This window comes from Benincasa hispida, chromosome 2 (assembly GCF_027475165.1).
Source record: "Benincasa hispida cultivar pf3 chromosome 2, pf3_genome.v1.1, whole genome shotgun sequence".
Classification (NCBI taxonomy): Eukaryota; Viridiplantae; Streptophyta; class Magnoliopsida; order Cucurbitales; family Cucurbitaceae; genus Benincasa; species Benincasa hispida.
The window spans coordinates 45,911,753-45,928,662 of record NC_143479.1 but is presented as its reverse complement, the minus strand read 5'-3'; the positions used below and the strand labels follow the sequence as shown (position 1 = coordinate 45,928,662).

Here is a 16,910-nt window from a genome sequence, read left to right as displayed (position 1 = left end):
TAAGGGATAGCATGCAGCTGTTAGTATAAAAGGAAAGCTTGGATTTGAAGAGAGGGTTTAAGCAATTCACTCACGAAAATGGGGTGATTCCAGAGCCATTCAAATGCTAAGTGTGTCTAGTTGCTGAGGTTGGGTTATCGAAAGGAAATTCTAAAGGAGTCGGGCTAGACGTTGAAGGATACGGTTGAAGGTCGAGCTCTTGGGTAAGCTTGGGCCAGTCTTAATGATTTGAAGATTTTGGCCAAATCATGAGGATTTCTAAGCTAAGATTTTAAGATAAACTTGCTAAAAAAATTTAGAACAAGTTTATAGAAGGACATTTCTTATGAAAAGGCCTGAAAAATTAGTCATTCAAATTGAAAGTTGAATCTGGAAATCTTGAACAAGCAGGCAGCTGCTTGGGTTGAAAAAGCAAGCAGCTTGAAGGGCCAGACGGTGAAGATGCGTTGGACCATGCAACGCATGCTGAAGCCATAAGCACAAGAGAGTGTAGTGTGGGCGTTGAACTATACGGAAGAGCAAGCGAGGATGTGCAACTAATGCGTAAAGTGTTAAGTGCAAGGTTGTGTTGGAGCATGCAAACACGTGACTGGACGAGCACATGATGCATGCATTGATGTGTCACAAGATGGGCGCATAGGTTGAACAATTGGTGCAAGGGCTAGCTAGGCGATTGGGCCATGCGATGGGTTGTGTAGGTGTGAACTAAAAGCTTGGACACATAGGAGGCAAGGCAGGTCGTGCATTAGAATGCAGATTGTGGAATGCCTAAGGCAAGACATGGATGCATGGTAATAGGTGATGGTGAAAGTGTTGCCGCCTAGTCAAGTTAAGGCCTAAGAATTTGGCTAAGTACTGAACACCTACTAGTGCTTGGAATTGGAAGGTAAGGTTGCACACTAAGACAGAATGACCTAGTTACGAAATGTTAGTCCCAAAAGGGAGGCCAATGCTAATGGATAGAATATGTTGTGATGTCCACAGGTTTGACATCAAAATGAAGAGTACATTAGGAGAATTTCCAAAGATAGTGAGTGACTTTAAATGCTTTAAATGATTCGCAAATGCTTTATGAATGATTTAGCAACTCATATTTACTAAAAGCTATTTATGACAACTAATTTCAAGTAATTTACCAAAGTAACAAATCTCTTTAATGTTATGTTTATGCATTGACCTAGAAAGCTACTAAGTATGTTCATGAGTATGTGTTAGTTCTGAATGCCTTAGGGCAACTAAGTCATATAGAGATAAGAATATGCCTTAGAACATATGGATAGCACAGTACTAAAGGACTAGATGTAAAGGTACTAGAGCTAAGTCCTAGATATGAGTTCTAATGATGGGATCCAATCTACGTGCACATAGGACAGGAAAGATTAGAAGAAATGTGATGGATAGAGGTGACACACCTTATCCTCAGAAACCATGAAAAAGACTAGGTAAGGTGATGGACAAAGGTGACACACCTTAACCTTGGTTGATATGAGGAAAACTAGGTAAAAGGTAGTGGACAAAGGCAACACACCTTAACCTAGAATAGTATGGAGAGTTGGACAAAAGGGTTCCTTCTCTCAGCTAAGTAGTAATGCAGTTAAGTAAGGTATAGAGCTAACAAGAGGGTTCACTCTCAGATAAGAAGCTAAGTATAAGTATTGGGAGTTGAGCAAGAGGGCCACTCTCAACTGAGGAATAGTTCAACTATGTATAGATATGATTTGTTATGTTATAATGTTTATGTAAATGTTGTTTATGTTTCTAGTTAAAGCTTTCCGTTTTACTATCAGTTTTATGTATGATGCTTATGTTTTAAAAGATAGTCGCTCACTGGGCTTCTAGCTTACGTTGTCAAAATGTCCCCCCCCCCCCTCTCCAGGTAGCAGTCGCTCCCTAGAAGACATTTCTACTGCTGCTCTGCCACTCAAAGACACTGTGTTAGCTCTCAAAAGAAGCTATTAATACTAGCTTAATTCAGGCTCGTTAGTGGATTTTATGTGTTTATTTCCCTATATTGTAGGTACCGAGCAATCAAGAGGTAGAATTAATTATTTGGTGAAGAACAAGGTTAATTTGAAGCAATTTAGAGTTAATTTGAACATCCAGGCTTCAAAGGGTTGAAAAGACCAAAATGCCATCGAGCACCATCGAGTACCATCGAGTAAAAGGCTGTCAATTAATCAAGAAAATGCTACCGAGTCAACGAGCATCGAGTAGCAAGTATCTAGTAGTGGACGCAGCATTACAATGCTACTCCAAGCGTCATGACGCTCCGAAGTTTCATCATCGCTAGTGTTCCAACATATCTCAATGCTTGAAGGCAGAAGCATTAACGTTGCAATGCTTCTTTAGAGTGTTGCAATGCTGCGAAAATTGACGGACATGGAGTTAAGCGAGCACACAAGTGAGCGTTAGACTATGTGTTGGACTTCTTGTCTGACACTTCCCTCTCGCCACATCAGCGTTGCAACGATATTGCAAGCGTTGCAATGCTACGTTGATCACTATAAATTCCTCTCCTCGATCCTAGATCGATTTATGCTGAATTTTGGAGGCCGAAGTTAATCTTCATTCTTCTTCTATTCCCTTCAATTTTCAGTATCTTTAGGGTAGTTTTTATTTTATTTGCAGATTATGAACATGTATTAGAATGTATCCCGTCAGTTTGTCTATGAATCAATGAGGTAATCTTTCGTTTAGTTCATGGATCTAACGTTCTTTGTATTTTTATGAGTTTTTGTTTCAATCTTTGTGCTTTAATTCAGAATTATGTTTTTCTTGAATCTTGTTTAATTTAGACTTGCTTTTATATGTTGGATTGACGCCTTATCATGAATGCATGCCTTCGTTAGTTAAATTCAAGCTCGCACGCATCCTTATAATCATCTATGCTTTGAATTTACTCATGTAGCACAGATTAGATAAGCATGCTTAGGTTTTTAGGTTGTCCGAGAATCTTTGCATCACATGTTTAGTCTAGAGGAATAAATTGATTATTTGAACATGGTTGTCCTGGTACTTAATCAAAATAGTTAAATCTTGAATCTTAATGCATGTAGTTAGTTCTAGTTTTTTATGGCCGCTGAGGACCCAATTGCATCTAGAAGCATGTAGGTTAGTTAGGGCACGGTCTTTCTCGCCTTAAATACGAATTAGGACGCTCGATTGGTTTGGATTAATTGATTATCGACCTTTGTAGAGATTAGTTAATTCGCATCGATTGGGTAACTATGCATGCACAATTCGAATAAATGATATGTTGGCTGAAAACAATGACTTAATTTACATTGAATGGCTACTTGTCGAGAACTAAATGAATCCATTACCGTTTCATATATCCATTGCACTTTATTTCAATTTCATGCATTTATCTCTTCCACATCAAAACCCCCCATTTATCACTCTAGTTAGAAAACTAACTTAATGAAACCAATCGCGCTTCTCTGTAGATTTACTTGGACTTACCACTATTACTACATCTTTGTAGTGTTAAAAATAAAGAATAGGGAAGAGAAGAACAACAAGATTACGTGGAAACCCTAGTACAGGGAGAAAAACCACGATTAAAGACTTTTCTTATCTTTTAATTTGATACTCTAAATACACAGGGACACACTGTACAAATAGACAATAGAAAACCCTAGGGGTCTACACAATTACATAAATACCCCTAGGTTAATAACCCTATTTTCAACACTCCCCCTCAAGATGGAGCATAGATATCGACAAGGCCCAACTTGCTTACACAATAATTAAAATTTTGTCTCAGTAACCCTTTTGTAAGTACATCAGCAACTTATTGGTTTGAAGGAATATAGAGGATGCATATTTTCCACTGTCCAATCTTTCCTTAATGTAGTGTCTGTCTATCTCTACGTGTTTAGTTCTGTCATGTTGAACTGGGTTGTTTGCAATACTGATGGCAGCTTTATTATCACAAAACAATTTCATCGGAAGCTAATTATCTTGCTGGAGATCTGATAATACTTTCTTCAACCAGATTTCTTCACAAATCCCTAGACTCATGGCCCGATACTCAGCCTCAGCACTACTTCTAGAAACAACTCCTTGTTTCTTACTTTTCCAGGTGACTAGATTTCCCCAGACAAACATACAATACCCAGACATCGATTTTCTATCAACAATAGACCCTGCCCAGTCACAATCAGTGTAGGCTTCAACAGATCGTTTATCGGTTTTCCTGAACATTAGGCCTTTACCAAGAGTTCCTTTCAGATACCGAAGAATACATTCAACTGCTATCATATGATCCTCACAAGGAGCTTGCATAAACTAACTTGCAGCACTTACTGCATAAGAAATATCAGGTCTTATGTGAGACAAGTATATCAACTTCCCAACTAACCGATGATACCTTTCTTTATTAACAGGAATTCTATCATTCTTATCACCGAGTTTCGCATTGTATTCTATTGGTGTGTCAACAGGTTTATACCTAGTCATACCTGTCTCTTTTAACAAATCCAGAGTATACTTTCTTTGAGAAACTGATAGACCTTCTTTTGAGCAAGCCACTTCCATTCCCAGAAAGTATCTTAGCTTCCCGAGGTCTTTAATTTCAAACTCTCTGGCCATCTCTATTTTTAGCCTTATGACCTCTACATCATCATCCCTAGATAAAACCATGTCATCAACGTAGACAATGAAAACAGCTATCTTTCCTGATGTTGATCTTTTTATAAAAAGAGTGTGATCAAAATGCCCCTGAACATACCTCTGTGCTTTCACAAAAGTTGTGAACCTGTCAAACTAGGCTCTTGGAGACTATTTCAACCCATATAATGACTTCCTCAATCTACACACCTTGTTTTTTAATTAACTCTCGAACCCAGGAGGGGGACTCATATAGACTTTCTCCTCAAGTTCCCCATTCAAAAACGCATTTTTAACATCAAGTTGGTGTAGAGGCCAATCTTTATTCACAGCGACTGATAAAAGCACTCGAATAGTGTTGAATTTAGCCACGGTTGAAAAAGTTTCAGAATAATCTACTCCAAAGGTTTGAGTAAAGCCTCTTGCAACGAGTCTAGCCTTGTACTGGTCAATCGTCCCATCTGACTTGTACTTTATAGTAAACACCCATTTACATCCAACCGTCTTGTGTCTTTCAGGCAAAGTCACTGGCTCCCAGGTTTTATTCTTTTCTAGAGCTCTTATTTCTTCCATAACAGCAGATCGCCATTCTGATTTTTTCATTGCAACACTTATGTTATCTGGAACCACCTCAGTGTCCAAACTCGTAGTGAATGCTTTGAACTCGGATGCCAGATTACTATATGTCATGTAACTATGCATAGGGTATTTAGTACATGAACGAGTACCTTTCCTCAGAGCTATAGGAAGATCAAGTGAAGCATCATGTTCTGCACCTTTCCAGGCTCTTCACCATTATCGACTATCTATGTATCAGAAACTTCAATAGTATCTTCCACATCGTCATTAGCAAGAATCATTTCATTCTCTGCAGTTTCAATCATTTCATCTTCTGCAGTCTACCCTTCTGTCACTCTTTTAGTATTACTGCTACCTTATCCCTTGTCTTGCCTGCCTTCATCAGTCTACATACATATATCAACATCATTAGGAATATACGTACTTGGACCTGATGACGGGTCTGACTCCTGTACTGGAGCCGACAATTCTGGTTCAACAGGTGACACTGCTTCCTTTCTGAGATTCTTCCTGTAGTAAGTTTTCCAAGGAACTTGATTGGTAGGAAGGACCAGACTATCATGCTCAGAACTAGGGTTAGACAAGGTTTGAATAGACGTTGACTCTAAAGGAATAGCATAAGATGACCAGTTAGTCTCTTCATTTATGTTCTCCCTCTGAAGATGACTAATAGGGAAAAACGACTGATCCTTGAGAAAGGTAACATCCATGGAGACATAGTATTTCTGAGACGATGGGTGATAGCACTTATATCCACGTTGATGGAGTGGATATCCAACAAAGACACACTTCTGAGCACGAGGACTAAATTTTGTGCGGTTTGGACCATGAGAGTGAACAAAAGCAACACAACCAAAAACTCGATGAGAAAATCAGAGATCAGTCGAGTAGTTGGAAAGGACTCTTTAAACAACTCTAAAGGAGTATAAAGATTAAGGATACGAGAGGGCATCCGATTAATGAGGTGGACAGCAGTGAGAACTGCATCTCCCTATAGGTACGACGGAAGAGTAGCGGATAACATAAGAGACCGGGCTACTTCAACCAGATGCCGATTTTTACGCTTAGCTACCCCATTTTGTTGCGGAGTGTAAGCACATGAGCTCTGGTGGACGATACCTTTAGAAACAAGGAAATCCCTAAAGGAGGCATTAAAAAATTCTCGCCCATTATCACTTCTTAAAATCCCAATCTTTTTTTTAAATTGTGTTTCGACAGTGGTATAAAACTGTTGGAAACCATAAGACACTTCAGATTTATCAGTAAAAAGGAAAATCCAGGTGAGACGGGTGTGATCATCTATAAATGTGACAAACCACCGTTTTCCAGTGGAAGTAGTAACCGGTGAGGGACCCCATACATCACTATGAACGAGAGAAAATGGACTCGAGGGTTTGTAAGGCTGAGAGCGGAAAGAAACACGATGTTGCTTGGCATGAATACACACATCACAATTAAAGGAAGAAGTACTAACATTTTGAAATAAATGAGGAAATAAATACTTCATATATTGAAAATTCGGATGTCTTAAGCGGAAATGCCATAACATAACATCATGTTCAGAAACAAAGAAATTTAAAGACATAAACCCAGTTTGGTGATCATTCCTAGAGGAAGCTTCGTCAGAAAGGAAGTACAGTCCTCTACGACCTTCAATCGGATCCTTCATCGTCCAGGCCGATTCCTCTAGAATTTCCTTTCGAAAACCCAACCTCAGAAACTAGACACACTCAGGGTTTGAATGGCTTTGGAATTACTCCATTTGCACGAGTGATTTGCTAAAACCCTCTCTTCAAAGCCAAATTTCCCTTTTATACTAGCAGCTGCATACCTTCCCTTGATTGTTAAGTTGCCACCTCATCCTTAAAGGGATAACAACAATCCTAAGCATGACAGCTGGCTTAGCTAGTCGGTCACTAAGCTGATCCTTTCCTCTTGATCATCAGTGCAAGGCTCAACTTCCAAGCTAATGCTTGCAATCACTTGGCCGCATGCCTCATGCAGACAATGCATCGCCTAACCTTGTCTAACGCATAGCTCACCTTGAGGCTATCGCGTCCCTATTATGGTCGCATGGTCTTAAACCAATGCATGTCCTAGCCCACACATAGCATAGTCTTAACATATCACCAACAAAGCGTTAAGTGATGACATGCAGATATGCATGTCATCTTAGTCCTTTTACTTAGAATTATGATGGTTGTTAGGCAAAAATTGTGTCGATCGTGCTAAAAATTCATGAGAAAAAGAGTTTTCATCGATCAGCATGTCGAATCTCAGCTAACCCATTACTTTGCATAAATTGTGCATTCAATGTTCTATTTTTGTAGCCAATGCAGGAAATGAATGCAAACGCGGAATTCGGACCATCGCATAGACGACCACATGTGGAGAAACACTCCATCGCAAAGGCAAACACATCGATCAACGCATGGATGTTGCGGTAATCAGCCGTATGCGTCCATCGCATGGGAGTTGCGCTCGTCAAGCGAATGCAGTCATCGTGTAAAGTTGTGGTATTAAGCAAATGCAGTCATTGAATGATTGAGGCTACGTGACAATGCAACTAATGGGATCAATGCAAGGTAGGTGGAATGCACAGATCAACGTATCTACCTCGAGAAAATCCAAAGATGATGTTGACACTTCACCTACTACGCCGTTAGTGGCAGAGGTTCAGAAAGGACGAATGCGCCGAACGTCAAACTCAGAGCAGTCCAATTAATGCTGTCGACGGCCAAGCTCTATAAATAGAAGCCGATGAGCTCAAATTCATTTTATCTAACACCCAAGGTTGAATCCAAGGTTTTCGCCTGAGGTTCGCCTATGGCGGATCCTTTGGATCTAGATAAACTGCGTGAGAAGATGGCTGAGAGTTCTTCACCTCCTACATCCATTCCGAGTGATAACTGAAGCCTTCGACCAGAGCTAGATCTTGAGAGAGTCAACTTCTCCACCCATCCATGGCACCACCAGAAGCCTTGATGCACATCCGCTGGAAGCAAATCTTTGCTTCCAGTCGGTCATTTCTTTTCCTGCAAATCTTTGCTTCCAGTCGGTCATTTCTTTTCCTTTCTTTTCTCATATTGTATTGTATAAAATTTTGGAACTAAGAAATTAATACAAGGTGTTTTCAATGCATTTCTCTTTTCCTTCGACTTCATCTCCATCTTCTTGCTTAGCATCTTTACTTTCATTGCAACACTTAGTGGGATTGCTTGGATATTGCATACTTAGTCATGTGGATTAGGGATATGAAGCATATAGCAAACTACCAAGAGGTATGCATTGCGCGAGTATGTGAGTAACCTTATTTGCTTAGTGTGAGCTGCTACAATGCCTATCTATAGGCTAATGCATTGCTTGTCTATGAGTGAAGTCAGCAACAATCAACTGCCCGAGAGGGTAAGTGGTTGGACGCATTAAGCAAGGTATGCATTGTTCACTAGGGATAGTAACAACTGTAGGTCAACAAAGTATATGCGATTGTCTTGTATTATGTATGCTTCATTCATCCATTAGAGATACTCGGGAGAGTAGTCTAAGAACAGGACCTAGGCTTGGGAAGGTCAAGTCAGAATCTAGGCTTGGGAGAGCCAGATTAGAACACATAATACCAGAGATAGGCGCTTAGGAATGAGCACTATTTGTTATTAACGCATCGCATGCATCCTAGAGATAAGATAGGATTGAATGTGGTCACCTTGCTTTCAGGCATTTTGCATCATCGCATAGGACAAAAGTAAAGACTTAGGAATAAGCTCTATGGACACTTTGCGTTCAACACATGCGTCCTAGAATTAGGAGCACTGCATTTCCATTAGAAAATGACTTGCCGTGTATGGTTGTAACATGATCGCATAGTCTGACATTGACTAAGGTTCCCTTATGATCACTCTTAAGTTTTGCAATGAAAACATCTCCACATTTTATCCATTTTCCCACACATTTATTTCATTTCAAGGTTTGTCGCATCTCTACCTTTCATACATATTTCATTGCGTTGTCTGTTAGATAGGAATAGGAGTAGGATTAACGTAGCAATATCCCCTCCATTCTTTTATTCAACCGCTGCATGCACAATCACCACAAACATATAGTTACAAGTCCCTGTGTTCGACCTTGGATTACCCGAGAAACTTGCGTTCATGTTATACTTGGCGTGAATGCAAGAAAACTTATGGCAGGATGCATGGTCATCGCATACATTGTTGGCGCATTTTCATTCCAATGCATGACCATCGACGCATGACTATCAACGCGTATCTTAGGAACATGCATCGCATAATGCGTCCAAGGGAAGTTGGTTGTCAAGTAAATTGAGTGCCAATTACCACGCATCATTAAGCCTTCCTCAACGCATATCGCATACCTCATCACATGCTTCCTTGCTTCATTGCATATCTCTAGTACGCATTGTGTACTCAATGCCTTGTGCTCATCTCCGCACACTGGTCAACATGCATGACCAACCGCAACGCTCAATCTTGTGCTCATCGTGCAACCCTAGCACACATCATATACCTCATCGTCTTGCACTCATCATTTTGCGCTCAACCTTGCACTCAACTTTGTGCTCATTTTCGTGCAGCCCGCGTGCAACCATGCATTTAGCTTCGTGCAATTCCCATAACCATGCATCTAATAACCTCAAAAGGACGGTTGCCGCATATCCTGCCCCAAGCCTCAGTGCATCAATGCCTCACTTAGCACATTTAGCTGCATGCCATACTAACCTTGACAACCCTTTGCTGCTGCTCACCATAGCCTTAACAAGGTCCATGCGTCAGCCTATGCCTTGCCTTACTTGTCGCATCAACGCATCCTAACATCTCATAATTGACACTTAGCCATCAAATGGCCTACCTAACTTCAAAGATCAAGGCCATTGCCATTGTTCTTACCTCAACGATTAACATAAGGCCAACGCCTATGGCAACACTTAGCCATTTTATGGCTTGCCTAACCTCCAAGGCAAAACCAACGCCTATTCTTCCAAACCAACACCTACACTGAGGACGCCTTTCATGCCACGTCTAAGGGGTCTCCATGCTCAAGGCTCCATCCATACCTTTCCAACACTTAGTCAAATTTCCTTTCCTCAAACCTTCTTTCCAACGCCACCAATTCCTTGGCCTATACTTGGCCAAATTTCCAATCGTTAAATCTAACTTCCAAATCACTCGAACCTTCCAACACTTAGGATTTTTCCTCTTCCATCTTCCTACTCTTTACACACTCCTTCATAACCTTACTCAACATAACCTTAATCTTACTTAGTACGCCAATTATACACTTAAGTAGGAAAAATGCAGTACAGGGTTTACAATTTCCTCCCCCTTAAAAGAAATTTCGTCCACGAAATTTGCTTGGACTTACTTATAGTTAGGATTTCACAACACCCTTTTTTTGTAAAACTTTATAACCTTTTTCTTTACTATGCTTCTATTGCGCTACTCTGATATTAACTTGTTCATAGTAAGTAATACTAGAATGTACAAACAACCTAGTCATAATAGTTCATTGTACCTGTTACATCATCAGATGACTCTTTCATTCCCTACTGAGTCATGACGTTCATTTTATTACTAGGGTGGTCATGTTTCCCTTTCCTTTGCAATGCCACTGGAACCTTATTTTCCAGTTTTTATACCTTTGAACTAACCTACTAGCTGTAAAAACACTCTCCGTGTCAACTGGACTTCTCGACCTAACTAAGGGCATTCTTCCTAGAATGTCCTGCCTGTCCACACTTGGGAGGAGACGTTCTTTCTACTATAACATTTTCCCAACTATGGCTTACCACACTTTACACATAAGGGTTTCTTAACCGTACTAGCTTTTAGCTCATTAACAAGTTCAAACTTAGAGCTATTACCTGGACCATCAACAGATCTGAACCTTTTTCTTTTCACTTTCCGCTGACCACTTTGTTCCTACTTTTATAATCAACATACCTTTGGTACTTTTCGAGCTTGCTGTTGCTCGTCTTTTCCCTTCCTCTTAGGATTAACTTTGATTAGGGCTTTCTCGATATCATATCTTTTTCCTGAATTCACCAGAATAGACTCCATATTTGCCACCAACCTCTGGGCAAACCTCATTCTTTTGCATCTCAGAGCTTCTAAAGGTAGGGTCAGGGTCCCCGTCATCTGTCTGCTTGCTCTGCCTGCCACTTCTGCTTGACATATTCCTTTTACTTAGGTAGTACACATGCTAAGAACTCACTTAGAACTCAGACTTATACTAAACTTTCCCTTTCTTCCCAAAATCTCATGCTCTGATACCAGCTTGTCACACCTCCTCCCAGATTACCCTCTTAACCTGAAAGAGAATGTGACGGCAGTAGTTACCGACCCTCTTGCTGGCACTTACTGCCTAACTTATATTTATAACCTATTTTAAAACCCTGATATGCATTTATGACTTAATAGCAACAATATTTTATAACAGGAGCAGCAAGTGCAACATATTTACAACTTTAGAGCTTAACATACTAAATGTACTACATAGATTAACTGAAACTTAACACATTTACATTACAGGGTTTCATAACATTATTCAAACATACACTTATGTACATTACAACTTAGTGAGCCCAACATACAACACTACTCCCTATATGACAGACACATGTGTGCTAACAATTACAGAGTCATCAATCAAGCTTCCGTCAACCTATGTGTTCAGATCGGGGATCGATGTCATTAATTTGACTCCAATCGAACCAAAATAAAATTTATAATACCAAACTACTCCTATTACTACATGTTAAAAATAGGGTTATTAACCTAGGGGTATTTATGTAATTATGTAGACCCTTGGGTTTTCTACTGTCTATTTATACAGTGTGTCCCTGTGTATTCAGAGTATCAAATTAAAAGAATAAGAAAAGTCTTTAGATCGTGGTTTTTCTCCCTATACTAGGGTTTCCACGTAATCTTGTTGTTCTTCCTTCCCTATTCTTTATTTTTAACATGGTATCAGAGAAAGGTGATGAAACCCTAGCCGTTATGGAAAAGAATCAATCCCAATCTTCTTCTGTTGATGGGTCTTCGAGTTTTGACATGAAATGGCTATCCGAGAAGCAGAAAAATATTGTTTTTAGGTTGCCCTACCGGAGTTACTTTCTGCCGTCCAGTTGCAATCATCGGAGAGTTTCCATCAGTGGAGCCACCACATCATATCGCGCCGATTGGGCTTTTGCACGCAGAAACAAGCCGAAGTTTGGTCGCGATTGGAGCTGGCCGTGAAGAGCAGACGACCTATGGTGGGAGAATCGATCACGATCTGGGGAGAAACGGCAGCCTTGGACGCGAAGAACAAGCTTCTCGGTCCGATTTAAGCAGAATCAGACCCGGTCTAGAGCAAACCTAGCCGTTCCGGGTTGAGAGTAGCAGGTTGGGTCTTTCGGGTTGAGCAAGGGCAGATCCGCGATGAGCAACACCGTTCCGCTCCGTTTCCGGTTGAGCAGCAACAGGTCGGGTCTTTTCGGGTTGAGCAAGGGCAGACCCGCGATGAGCAACATCGTTCCTTCGACTTCCACTCCGACCCGATGGTTTTTTCGTATACCGATCCTTCTACGTTCACCGTCTGATGTCTCGAACAGCTTTCTGATCCGGTGGGATATGCGTCGGCCAACCCTTCTTATCTGGTGGGGTATGCGTCGGCCAACCCTTCTATGTTTACTGCCCAAAGCCTTGAACAGCCTAGCCGACCAGCACCGTTTCTAGCCACGTGTAGTTCAACCCGTTACCCAGACGATGTGAGACAACGGTTGGCTTACCTACAACAACATATTTCTGATTTGGATACAATGTTCGGTGTAAATCCTCAACCGGTTTATTCAAAAAATCCGATAAACTCGTTACCTATTGTGCCTAATGTTTCCTACTTATCTGGTTCGATGGATAATTCTATAGGATTTATCGTAGGGGAAAAATTGAATGGCCAGAACTATTTTTCCTGGTCCCAATCAATCCGGATGGCCTTGAAAGGGCATCAAAAGTTTGGATATTTGACAGGGGAAATTCCAAAGCTGGCTCCAGGTGACCCACAAGAACGAATTTGGAAAGGAGAAGATTCGTTGTTACGTTCGGTTTTGGTAAATAGTATGGAACCCCAGATAGGAAGACCATTACTATATGCTGCAACCACCAAGGATATTTGGGAGGCAGCGCAGGATCTATACTCTAAAAGACAGAATGCCTCTCGGCTATATACACTCTACAAACAGTTCCATGAATGCAAGCAAGGGTCCATGAATGTTACTTCTTATTTTAACAAACTATTAATGCTGTGGCAGAAGATGGACTTGTGTAGAGAGATTGTCTGGAACTGTCCACAGGATGGGGTCTAATACTTGAAGATTGAGGAGGCAGATCGTGTTTATGTGTTCTTGGCTGGATTAAACCCTAAATTTGATGGTGTTCGTAGTTGGATATTGGGCCAGTGCCCAACTTCTTCACTAAGAGAAGTCTGCTTTGAAATACGGTTGGAAGAGGATCGGTCATGTGCCATGAATAATCCCATTCCTACTACTGATGCAGCTGCCTTCGTCGCCAAGCTGTTCGGTGCTGATGGTGATAAAAAACTACCACCAGTTTGTGAACATTGTAAGAAGCTTTGGCATACAAAGGATCAGTGTTGGAAATTACACAGGAAGCCCCCAAACAGCAGGCGATGACAGTCTCATAATAAATCTAATACTAGTCGTGCTCTGGTAAGTGACTCAGTAGATGAACAGACTCAGAAGCAGTCGTCTGGTGACAGTAAGCATAACTTGAGTACGGTTGGGGTGAGTGCAATTGCACAGTCAGGTAATTTCCCTTCTTTTGGCATGATTAGTATAAATGGTAAAAAAAACCATGGATTGTGGATTTAGGGGCCACCGATCATCTTATAAGTTTCTCAAAGTTATTTATGTCATATAACCCAAGTGCTGGTAATGAACGTATTCAAATTGTAGACTGGTCTTTTGCCCCTGTTGCGGGAAAAGGCAATATATCTCTGTTTAATGGTTTAATTCTACGTGATACCTTACATGTGCCTAAAATATCGTATAATTTGTTATCCATCAGTAAAATAACAAGAGATTTGAAGTGTAAGGCGATTTTTTCACCAGATTCCGTTTTGTTTCAGGATCTGAAATCAGGGATGACGATTGGCACTGCCCGGCCATTGGGTCATGCGATGGGCTGTGTAAGCATGAGCTAAAAGTTTGGATACATAGGAGGCAAGGCAGGCCATGCATGGCAATGCAGCTTGTGGAACGCCTAAGGCAAGACATGGATGTATGGTAATAGGCGATGGTGAAGGTGTTGCCGCCTAGTCAAGTTAAGGCCTAATAATTTGGATAAGTACTCAACGCCTAATGGTGCTTGGCATTGGAAGGTAAGGCTACACACTAAGATAAAGTAAGCTAGTTATGAAATGTTAGTCCCAAAAGGGAACCCAATGCTAATGGATAGAATGTGTTGTGATGTCCACAGTTTTGACATCAAAAGGAAGAGTACATTAGGAGAATTACTAGATATAGTGAGTGGCTTTAAATGCTTTAAATGATTTGCAAGTGCTTTATGAATGATTTAGCAATTCATATTTACTGAAAACTATTTATGAAAACTAATTTCAAGTAATTTACCAAAGTAACACATCTCTTTAATGTTATGTTTATGCGTTGACTTAGAAAGCTACTAAGTATGTTCATGAGTATGTGTTAGTACTGAATACCTTAGGGAAACTAAGTCATATAGAGATAATAATATGCCTTAGAACATATGGAAAGCACAGTACTAAAGGACTAGATGTGAAGGTACTGGAGCTAAGTCCTAGATATGAGTTCTAATGATGGAATCCAGTCTACGTGCAGGTAGAACAGGCAAGACTAGGAGAAAGGTGATGGACAGAGGCAACACACCTTATCCTAGGAAACCATGAGAAAGACTATGTAAGGTGATGGACAAAGGTGACACACCTTAACCTAGGTTAATATGGGGTAAGGTGATGGATAAAGGTGACATACCTTAACCTAGGTTACTATGAGGAAAACTAGGTAGAAGGTAGTGGACAAAGGCGACACACCTTAACCTAGAATAGTATGGAGAGTTGGACAAAATGGTTCCTTCTCTCAACTAAGTAATAATGCAATTAAGTAAGGTAAAGAGCTGACAAGAGGGCTCACTCTCAAATAAGAGGCTAAGTATAAGTATTGGGAGTTGAGCAAGAGGGCCACTCTCAACTGAGGAATAGTTCAACTATGTACAAATATGATCTGTTATGTTATAATGTTTATGTGAATGTTGTTTATGTTTCCAGTTAAAGCTTTCAGTTTTACTATCAGTTTTATGTATGATGCTTATATTTTAAACGTTAGTCACTCACTAGACTTCTAGCTCACGTTTTCAAAATGCTCCCCCCTCCTTCCCCCCAGGTAGCGGTCACTCCCCATAAGACATTTTTGCTACTGCTCTGCCGCTCAAAGACACGGGTTGAAGGAATCTTGATTGATGACTTTGTAATTGTTAGTACACATGTGTCTGTCATACGGGGACTAGTGTCATATGTTGGATTCACTAAGTTGTAATGTACATAAATGTATGTATGAACAATGTTATGAAACCCTGTAATGTAAATGTGTTAATTTTAAAGTTAATCTGTTTAGTATGTTGGTTAAAATATATGTATGCCAGGATCTAAGATAGGTTAAGCAGGTTAGTTAGGTAGTAAGTGTCAGTAAAAGGGTTGGTAACTGTTGTCGTCACATCTTCTTCCAGGTTAAGAAGGTAATCTAGGAGGGGTATGACACTTAATTTGGATCAAATTTAAGCCATTTGCACGATGGTGTGTACAGAAGGTCAGCGTGTACCCTCACCTGCACAATGAGCTCGCATGTGGGGGCAACAATGTTTGACGCCCATGCAAACATGTACTCAGCTAGAAGGCTCTAGGTGCAACTTGTGATCAAAGACTTAATGGTTCATGAGATCCTACAATTCACACCAGTTATCACATTTCGCTACGTTCGTCATCGATGTAAAAGCCAAGATATCCATTGCCGAGAGTCGTTGTGAGTAATACAATAAGAATACTCCTCCCCCCCCCCCCCCCCCCCCCCGGCATGCCAAGGCTAGGGTAGGGGGCAAATGAATTCATTTCGAGTTCCTTGGCGCAACCTGCACGAGGGCTTAGTTTAGGCCTGCAGAGGGGGAGGGGGCCAACAAAGAACATGTTTCCCCCGCCCCCGACGCGGATAGTTTGTTGTAAACAAGTTCATGAGTCGTTTGAAGTTTAGGCATCGGCAATGATCCTTATGTAGGTTCACGTATGGAAACCTTGTTCAGACTTCTCCTTCATCTAAATGATAAGGTTCAATAGACTTCTCGTAACATCACGGGTAGCGAATAGCCCACGTCGTCGCAATCCGAACACTTCAATAGACTATTCAATTGGTAGGAATGATGAGCGGTGTGTACAAGGGCCAGAGCGTAGTCAATGCGAGTTGATGACTCGCACTTATAGAAATTGCTCGTTGAAGACCAAAAATTGCAATGATCTATTCCCATCATGATGAAATTTTAAAGATTACCTAAACCTAATGGTCAAGTCTATAGACTCATTGAATACATCAGTGTAGCATCGTGTAGTCTGGAACATCTAATGGCATCATAAACCTATTATTACTTCAAACTCTCTTAGCCTAAATGGCCATAGTACCGATG

At 40.7% G+C, this 16,910-nt stretch overlaps 1 non-coding gene across 1 annotated transcript; it reads right to left on the bottom strand.

The window, feature by feature from the left end:
• Positions 1 to 16,099: 16,099 nt before the first annotated feature.
• LOC120072440 (5.8S ribosomal RNA) lies at positions 16,100 to 16,255 on the bottom strand. The gene has a single exon (XR_016528059.1). It is a non-coding gene; the product is annotated as a 5.8S ribosomal RNA (ribosomal RNA).
• Between the last annotated feature and the right edge of the window lie 655 nt (positions 16,256 to 16,910).